General features: G+C 39.1%; 1 long non-coding RNA gene across 1 annotated transcript; it reads right to left on the bottom strand.

The window, feature by feature from the left end:
* Positions 1–1,742: 1,742 nt before the first annotated feature.
* On the bottom strand, positions 1,743–5,305 carry LOC125020564. The gene is made up of 2 exons (XR_007114220.1): positions 5,177–5,305; positions 1,743–3,338 (listed from the first exon to the last, which is right to left on the bottom strand). It is a non-coding gene; the product is annotated as an uncharacterized LOC125020564 (long non-coding RNA).
* Between the last annotated feature and the right edge of the window lie 3,965 nt (positions 5,306–9,270).

Below are 9,270 nucleotides of genomic sequence, written 5' to 3'. Positions count from 1 at the left end.
GTTAGGCTCACACACTGGTGAGTAAAACCAACATTTCTGACTGAATTTGTAAAAGTATATTTTGCATTTATTCGGCCCCAGCGCCCCCTATGGGCCGGCCGCCACTGAAAGTACGGAATAAAAATCAGTTTCTCTAAACTACACATATATCACATATAGCTTTTGTTTCCAGGTCACATGTTCTGTTGTGTTCTTTTTTGTTGTTGTTTTCAAAGTTGTTGTGCAGTTCAGTTTGTACAATAAATGTTCACAGATGTTGATTTAAAAGTTATTTCACCACCAAGGCCCTGTCCACCCACTGTTTATTTTATGGAAAGTAATGCAATTTTTGTCTTTTGTAAAAAAAATAAATAAATTAAAAAAATGAAAATCGTAAAACTTCGTAAATCTCAGATTGGCATTTAAAGGGTTAATGTCCTGAAAATGATTGAAATCTTGGTTTGAGCAGGTCTGGAGTTGTTTAAGTGATTCATGAAAAAGAAAGTAGAAAAAAAAAATATTGATGTATGAGGATTTTATGGCCGTATCTTTAGGTGTGTACATTTTTGCCACAAAGGTGTCCAGAGGGTAGTACATTTCAGGAGGGCATAAGAAATAAACAGCCTCACTGCTCCCTGAAACCTAACATTCATTTTAGAAATAATTCTGTTATGAACAAAAGTCTTCATCCAACAACAGACAAACATAACTACTAACTGGGTCATTTATGAAACCTTAGTGAGTGAAAGTTGTAGTAAAATTAAGAAATTAAATTAATAAATTTATAAAATTAATAAATGTTAAACTGTAGACAGTAACACCTTTAATAATCTCTCAATTAAGAGCACAAATATACACAATGAATAAACAAAAATAAATGAACAGAATTAGAAAAAGAAGTTTTGAGGAATAGTTTTTGACCAGGAACAATTCTGTATGATTATTTAATTCTTCCTCTTTGAACGGATCAATTTCATCTCTCAGGTCTCATTCTTAAGAGACAAACAAACATCCCCCGGACTCTGTGGATTTTAAAGAAGGTCCAGAAATTATTAACAGAATACTGTATATCTTAAAATTTAAGCATCCCCAAAACTGTGTTTTATGCATTTATTTTAATTTGGTCCATTACCATGGACAAGGGTAAATGACATTAAACACTGTGCAGACAGAACAGGAGAAGTTTAAACTTTAATTACTGGAAACAGCGCCATCAACTGGAGGATGTTTGTAAAGATCAGAATAAAAATGCACCTGTACAGCAAGAAGATGTAGCTACACAAGACAAATTAAAAATCAATTTGAGATCAATTCAATTAATTATATGATTAATAAATGATTAGAGAATAATAGACAACAGCCTACAAGAATTCTACAACCACCTACATGGACAGTATGGAAAGTTAAAACATTTGTTATTTTGGCACAGTTATTATCTGTGTACTTTGTATTGTTCTATTTTTTATTATTTATTCTTTAAAAATGTTTTGTACTTACACATCATGCTGCTCACAAATTAAATTGTTTTCTGAATTTGTGGAAAGTGGATCTGAACTGATATGAATGAATTGATCTTTCGGGCTAAAGTTTGGAGCAAACTGGCTGCGGCTGCAGGCAGCGACTGGTAAAACAGGTTGACACTTATCTCTGTCTATATTTTATTTGTTTCCTTATTTTTTATTTTTTTAACTTACCTACTAATATCTGTTTTGTACGTTCAGGGGGAATTATAGCGAACCCAGCCAGACAATGGTGAAACGTACTGATGTTTCCAGAAGAATTTATTAATGTACAGTCATTCATTTCATATTTTGGACATGAGTCCTTTCCTTTCTGGAACACTGTAAGAGCTAAGGACAGGCAAATAAAACAAAATCAGCTCGAAACAAATAAACCATGTTAACCATGAAATGACTCAAAGGCTTAACATCACCACATACATACACTCCACAGAGGCTAAAGTTATCATGAAGAGCAACATATTAAGGTGTCAAACTCAAAGCCAGTTGTGTTATCTATCAGAATCAGAATCAGAATTGGCCCCATGTAGTTTGCATGTGCACCATTGGCACTACAAATCCCATACTGCATTGCAATAGTTGACCGGGCATCAGGCAGATACGCCAATCAACTTTATTGACAAACTCATGTTTTGTAGTTTCCTCAGGAATCATTCATCATATCGGTGGAACAGAGCAGCTTCTGAAACTCCATCGGTCCATCGGAAAAACTCAAACCACGAGCATTAGACTAACTACTGCACTATGTTAACGGAGATTCTTACACAAAGCTGACATATATATAATTTTTTGTTATCCATTATAATTGGCAAAGTAACTAAAGCTGTCAAAAAGTGTAAATTGTCCTCTGATTAGCATCAGAGATATAACTGTGAGAGTCATTTATGAATCACAGGACGTCCCAGGTAAAACTAATCCCGTTGTGAACCTCTACTTCAGTGAGTAGTGTCTCCAATTCGCTTTCTGTGAAGGTCTTATTTTTTCCACTTTTTTCACACACTTGCATCACAATTTTTGGACATGCAGCATTTTCTGGGTTTGAGCTTATGTCCATTTTTAGTAGGGAATCAAACAAAACAGGTTTATGAGTTTTGGTTCTATGTTTATTCACAGTATTTTTATATTTCCATTAGATTTCCCTTTTGTTCCTGTACAACATTGTATCTCAATATAAAAATAATAAGGGATTACGCCAACCTCAGCTGACTAAGGCAACAGTACATTCAATATACGAAGCAAACAAATAAATCAAGAGGCCATTGCAGCGTCATCAAACATTGATAAACCAAGTAAAAAAAGTAGTTAATTCTCTAATAGTTAATTCATTCACACCATGACTGACACCTGAGCATATGGAGGAACAATTCTGCCACAATAATAAATAAATAAATACCCAAATATATGCCACAAATGCTATTTATTTATCCATTGATTTATTTATTGGTGTACGCACTTCACCATGCACAACAAAATGTCAGTCAAATGTCTGTCAGTCAGGACTATTTACTTTTTGCAGTGAAAAATCTGACTGATAGCTTGTTGCATGTAGTGTCGTACACTGACATTGACCCTCAGATACTGAGATATTTAGAGGAAGTGGTACATCATTTGACCGTGTCTGTCTGCCACATGGTCGGACGCCCTGAATCTCAGGTTTAGCGCTTGTGTCGGTGTACGACACTAAGCTCCTCAGTCTCCTGATCTCAAGTCTTCCAGTTGCCTGCGTTGGCTCCCGTAGACATAATATAGAGTAGACACCGCATCGACTGCTACCACCTGTAGGAGCGGATGAGCTGTGTGGCCACCATCTTGTACCGGTCATCAGCTCCATTCCCTCACCTGAGTAAAAGGAAGAGATGTGACCAGAACTCACAGGATTCTCAACTGATTTTCATTCAGCAGGTGTTATGGAAAAATACGCTTCTGCATAATTTTGGTGATTTTTTCTTTATGGCGATTAATCGTCAATAACTTCAATAATGATCCATAACTTCACCATTATACAGTGTAGTGTCACCAAACTCACTACACACTTTAGTTGTCTCCTACAGATTACAATATAACACTTGATTTGAAAGAGGGCCATTTTTCATAATTTCTGGGTTTTAGTATTAGGAATTTTAATAAATAACTTCACTATGATACAGTGTAGTCAATTGTCTGCTACAGATTACACTACAGCAGATGCAATACCAAGACACTGCATGGTATTGTGTCTTATGTAACACCTCCAACTAAAGAGATTGAAGGTGAGTCTGGGTAGCTCTTACCAGAGACAGGAAGGTTTAGGTCTGGAGAGCACAGGTTTCCCTGAAAGGAATTCCCATCTATTGCTGAAATGCTACATTTTTATTAACTCATCTGTTTTTTCATGCCCAGTGCAGTCACATGAACACCTCCTCACCAGCAACAATCAAGCAAAAAAAAAAAAAAAAAGTGTGTGCAGACATGCCAGGTCACAAATAAGTTTACCTTGTGTGTATGTTTTCCCCAGACGACAATAACAACACCCCTGACCCCTGAGGTTTGTGTGTGCAGCAGTGAGCCAGTGAGTGTGTCTTATTGCATCAAGGCCTTGATGAGTGACTTTGATTTAGGCTTCTTGTCTGATCTGTCTGATCTGATTTCTCTTTCTCTTTCTCTGCTGAATTAAATACATTTTGTTTCATGCAACATCATGCATCATGCATCCACTTGCGTGTCTCTGGTGTCATGCTTTTGGGTTAGTTCCTACAATCTTTCAGTCTGCACAAAACAGCTGTTATAGTATGACCAAGTGGAGACCGATGTGATGATGTGTGTGGTGAATTAGTGGTCTCTGTACTGTTTAACAGTTAAGTTACCGATTCATCTCCCTAATAAAAAACCCCAGGAATTATGAAAGATGTCCTTCTTTCAAATCAAGTGTTGCAGTGTAATCTGTAACAGACAACTAAACTGTGTAGTAAGTTTGGTGACACTACACTGTATCATAGTGAAGTTATTCTTTCACAGGTTTGCTCAAAATTCCTCTTGATTCTTGTTCACAGTGTCCCTGACTACTACTGTACAATGTTTCAAGTAATTTTACTGCAGAAATTTGAAAATAATCCATGATAAAGATACAAAATCTATAGGCGTCCTAAATTTGAATTTCTCATTTTCAAACACTAATAAAATCTTTATCTTCTAAGCCTCGTTCAAACATGCATGTATCATAATTTTATCATAATAAGTATTTTTCGCGACCTGTATTTGAAACTGCACATGGAAAATCAATTTGGTTTAAGTGACTACCACTGTCATGTCCCCTGTTAGATTATTTCCATTCGTATCACACCATCTTTATATAGATATTACTTCTTAGTAATTTTATTTCATTATCAAATCTAATAAAAAATCTGATAAACTAAAGCGTAATTACGGAAGTAGGCGCGCAAGAAAAATCTGACCACGGCTCGCTTGACCGCAGTCAGAAACTGCCGCTCGGATCGTTTCCTTTCGACTTCTCCACAGCTTTTCTCAGAAATAGACATTCGACTTTAATTCATGACAAAACATTGGCTAAATATATAAAGTTTAGATCTAGTAGGGGAGACATCTGAGTCCTGTAAGTAAACATCTGACACTAATATAATTAATATTAGGCACGAAATATTTTCTGTTAAAATTAACCAAATCAAAAGCGTGTAACTCACTTGCTGACACCATGTGAACAAGGAGAAAGAGAAACACGAACAGCTTCATTGTCTTCGTCGTATCACACTCTGATAAATCATGTGTCTTATCCAGACGAGTCGACTGTATTTCCTGGTCAAGCTCCAAAACTGGAACAATAGTAGTGGTAGGAGAGGATCGCTCCAAATATCGATAGTACCGATACCAAGTCAGTATCGGGTCGATACTAGTCTGGAGAGATCGATTCTAAATAGTTAAATCCCAGGACAGAATAAGGACAAAGTTTATAATTAAATAGAAAATGCTTTATTATCAAATGTTGTCTCAGAAAAGTCTTAAATAAAAAGTGCACGCAAACCAGTAAACAAATTACAACAAACAAGTACTGTTGAGAAACTATGACAAAAATATTTAATTAAAATTCTCAACAATAAAAACAACTGGTGAAAATATAAATGATATGTAAACAACTTAACAACCCCCAAAGTTTTCTTTTGGGTGGTTCTTTTATATGTTTATAGAAATTGGTAGTGTTTCCACTATACCTGACTAGCTCCCACATTTTGCTGTTGTCTCGTTTACAAGCAGGTGGAGTGACAGCGGGGACAGCCAATCACTCTTCCTCTCTGGATGAGGAGCCATGTGGCTGTATTTTCAAGTGATTGGCTGTCCCCGCTGTCACTCTACCTGCTTGTAAAAGCTACATTCAACCTGCTAGTTGGACGGGACGAGAGGCAGTGCATGAATCTGCAACCGCGAGTGGAAGTTGTCAACGTGTTCGACATTTGTTCTGCCTGGGTCACGTCAGCTAGACGGATTCTAATATCATCTAATATCATCTCCAATGTCATCTCCATTTTTCTTTGTGTCTGTTTGCGTGCATGTTCGTGTGTGTGCGCTTGTGTGCTATATAGGATTTGAAGGATGTCAAAGAAAAGAAAACTGGATATAGGAGACTTCTTTAGGAGTCAGTCTGTAAGTTACTTAAAGGGTAAATAACTGTAGAGGCTAAACAATACAGATATTGAATAAAAGGCCATATTTAATGCCAAAGAGATGCACTTTTTAGAAATCTAGCTCGCCTGCTGTCATGACTTTACCAATCCTCAAGTGCAAAATGAGATTTAGCAAATGCTAGGAAACTGTATTGTCAGGAGCATTGCACACTCTATCCAGTTGCTACCAGTTTTGCAGTACTCGCTCATTATTGATGGCACACAAGATATCTCAGGAACAGAGTAAGAATCTATTTGTTTACGATATGTGGACCATGACCTGTTAACACATGAGGTTTTTAGCAGTTTGTATGAGGTCCCTGATAAAACTGGAATTGAGATTGCAAAAATGGCTGAGGATGTCCTCTTGAGGCCAAATATTCCCATTTCTGGGTTAGGAGCCCAGACCTATGATGGTGCTGCAAATATGTCAGGCAGATATTCTGGAGCACAAACAAAACTGAAGAGACAGGAACCACTGGCATTGTTTGTGCATTGTGGGGCACTGTCTGAACTTGATCACACAGTCTTCACCCAGAGCCGGTCCTTTAATAAATGAGTCCTTGCAGTGGGTGCATTAGCTAGGGACATTAAGCAAACAATCTGGAAAATTCCAGAACATATTTTCTGCAGCAGTAAGTTCAGAAGGACCATTAAAGTCAAAGCTATCGGAGCAGTGCTGTCTCAGTATGAACGTGTTTTATCTAGCTTGGAGGAGATGGCATCAAGTGGGTCTAACACAGGCATCAGAGCAACTTGGACTTTGTCTGGCATTAGAAGTGATAGAGGAGTTGGAGTGTCTGAGCACATCTCTACAAAAAAAAAGGACTGAAACTGTCGCAGGGATGAGAAGTGCCAGACTACGTCAGATCTACTGTACATGGCAAAAGAAGTGAGGATTTCATGAGGTTTTTGAGAAAGTAGTGGCAATGGTTGACTCTCTTGGGATTGAGCCCATCCACATTCCTCACCAAAGAAAGGCACCAAAACAAAACACCGAACTAAACCAGCACACTCCCAAGTCAGCTGAGGAGATTTATAGAACAGAGTTTTATAAAATGTTAGTGTAAATATTCAGTTTGAGGAGAGGTTCAACCAACCAGGTTTAGATGTCCTGCACAAGCTGGAGGAAACTCTCCTGACTGGAGAAGTGAAGGACATTGTAGATCAATACCCAGAGCCGGACAGGGACAGATTAAAGATCCAACTAGCCATGTTTAGGTCCAAATACCCTTTCAAATCTAGTGCTGAAGTGGCTGACATAATGAGAGGTTTCACAGTTGAAGTGAGAGACTTGTTTGATCAAGTTGAATCTCTTGTCAGGCTGCTTTTAGTCGTCCCAGTTTCATCAGCTGAGGCTGAAAGAAGTTTCAGTGCTCCAAGGACACTTAAAACATGGCTTAGAGCCACCATGACACAAGTAAGACTGAACAATCTTATGGATAATACTGACTGGATAATACTGACCTGACAGACCTGTCAGAAATCTGCCAGCAGTTCATTTCTGTTACAGACCAGCGTAGACATTTGTTTTGTTCTTTCAAATAGGAACTAGTGGACTCTAATCTGCCTGTATGTGAGTATTAGTGACAAACACATTTACATTTCATTTATGTTTATTTACAATGTTGTATTTATGCATTTCCAATGTTGTTGATGGACAATACGTTAATTGCACTACAGCCCTACAGCCCTGTAGAGTAAAGATGAGAACACTTCTTCTGGTATAAACTACATCAACCTGTTAGTTTGAGAGGACGAGAGGCAGTGCATGAATCTGCAAGTGAGTGCAGGTTCATGCAAGTGGAAGTTGTCAACATGTTCGACATTTGTTCTGCCTGGGTCATGAAAAGGGAGCTCTTACCAACATGGTATCATTAGGTTTGTGCTCTGAATGGTGTCGGGACTCCTATCCACTTGACTCAGCAGAGTACTCAACTATATCTAAGTGTAGCTGGTCCAGTGTAAGGAATGATATTTATATGGACCTGATTTCAACGTGGGAAATACTAATACTAAAGTATGACCTTTTGGTAATTTATACAACACAGCTCCAATGTTACTGAGAAGAAACGTTAGACATACAATACTGTAGCGTTAAAAGGACGACGAGGAGTGATCACAAATATTCAGTTTATTGTTATTTATTGTTGGAACTGAAATAGTCACTGTCGGCCGTAACTACGATAAAACGACAACATCCTCAAACTTATCTGACAGCCATCTAGAATGTAACTTAAGAAGTAACTTAACGTGTGACTTCAGAAAATACTGCATGAACTAATATCACCTGACACTAAATGTGAATGGTGTTGGCGGCGGTGGGTAGACGGGCTGCGGTGGCTGGGGGGTGTGGGGGGTATGGGGGGCTGCTCTGGCCTGGCACTGACTTGTGCTCGCTTGGTCGGTCTGGGGGTGTTGGTCGTCGCTCGCCATCTGCGCTGGGGTGTGGCTTGCCCCGTGGCTACGGTGGTTCTCTGGTCCTGTCACCCATGCGCCCCACACTGGGGTGGAGGTTCTCGGGCGCTGGGGTTTCTGACCTGACTCTGGGCCCTGGTAATGGTCTCACTCATATTTAGGGAATGCCCACATGCATGTGTGTTGTCACCTGCCAGCCCGTGCTGGATCACATCAAGAAGAATTGATGAGTCCTGGCTATTAAGGTCTGGATTATTGTTTTCACTCTATCACTACGTGCCCTATGGCAGACTTCTCTCCTTCCATTGGGACACCCTTACCCCCCTGGACTCTCTCACCTCTCCAGAGATGACTGTACCCAGTCATACTTGAGTGAGGTGACTTGGGAAGCACAGAACCCTGCACTCCACTAGTTCCTACTAGCACCACATGTATCTCCTCCACTGTCCATCCTTCTACATCTTTTCTGTCCTTTGTGCTCCCCCTCTATTCACTGAGGTGTAGCACTGCCCTCCCTGCCACACAAGGTAACTACACTCAATAAAGATCAACAGGACAGTTCTCAGGGAGGCTGGTGATGGTCACACTCACGCACTGAAGTAATAAAGCTTTCAGCTGCAAGAATATAACTGCATCAACCTCATATAATGTTGACACCCTGTGGTGTTCAACTATGCAGACAAATGCAGACAAATGAGAAA

The sequence above is a fragment of the Mugil cephalus genome, chromosome 14 (genome assembly GCF_022458985.1).
Source record: "Mugil cephalus isolate CIBA_MC_2020 chromosome 14, CIBA_Mcephalus_1.1, whole genome shotgun sequence".
Classification (NCBI taxonomy): domain Eukaryota; kingdom Metazoa; phylum Chordata; class Actinopteri; order Mugiliformes; family Mugilidae; genus Mugil; species Mugil cephalus.
This window is presented reverse-complemented; position numbering and strand designations above follow the sequence as displayed.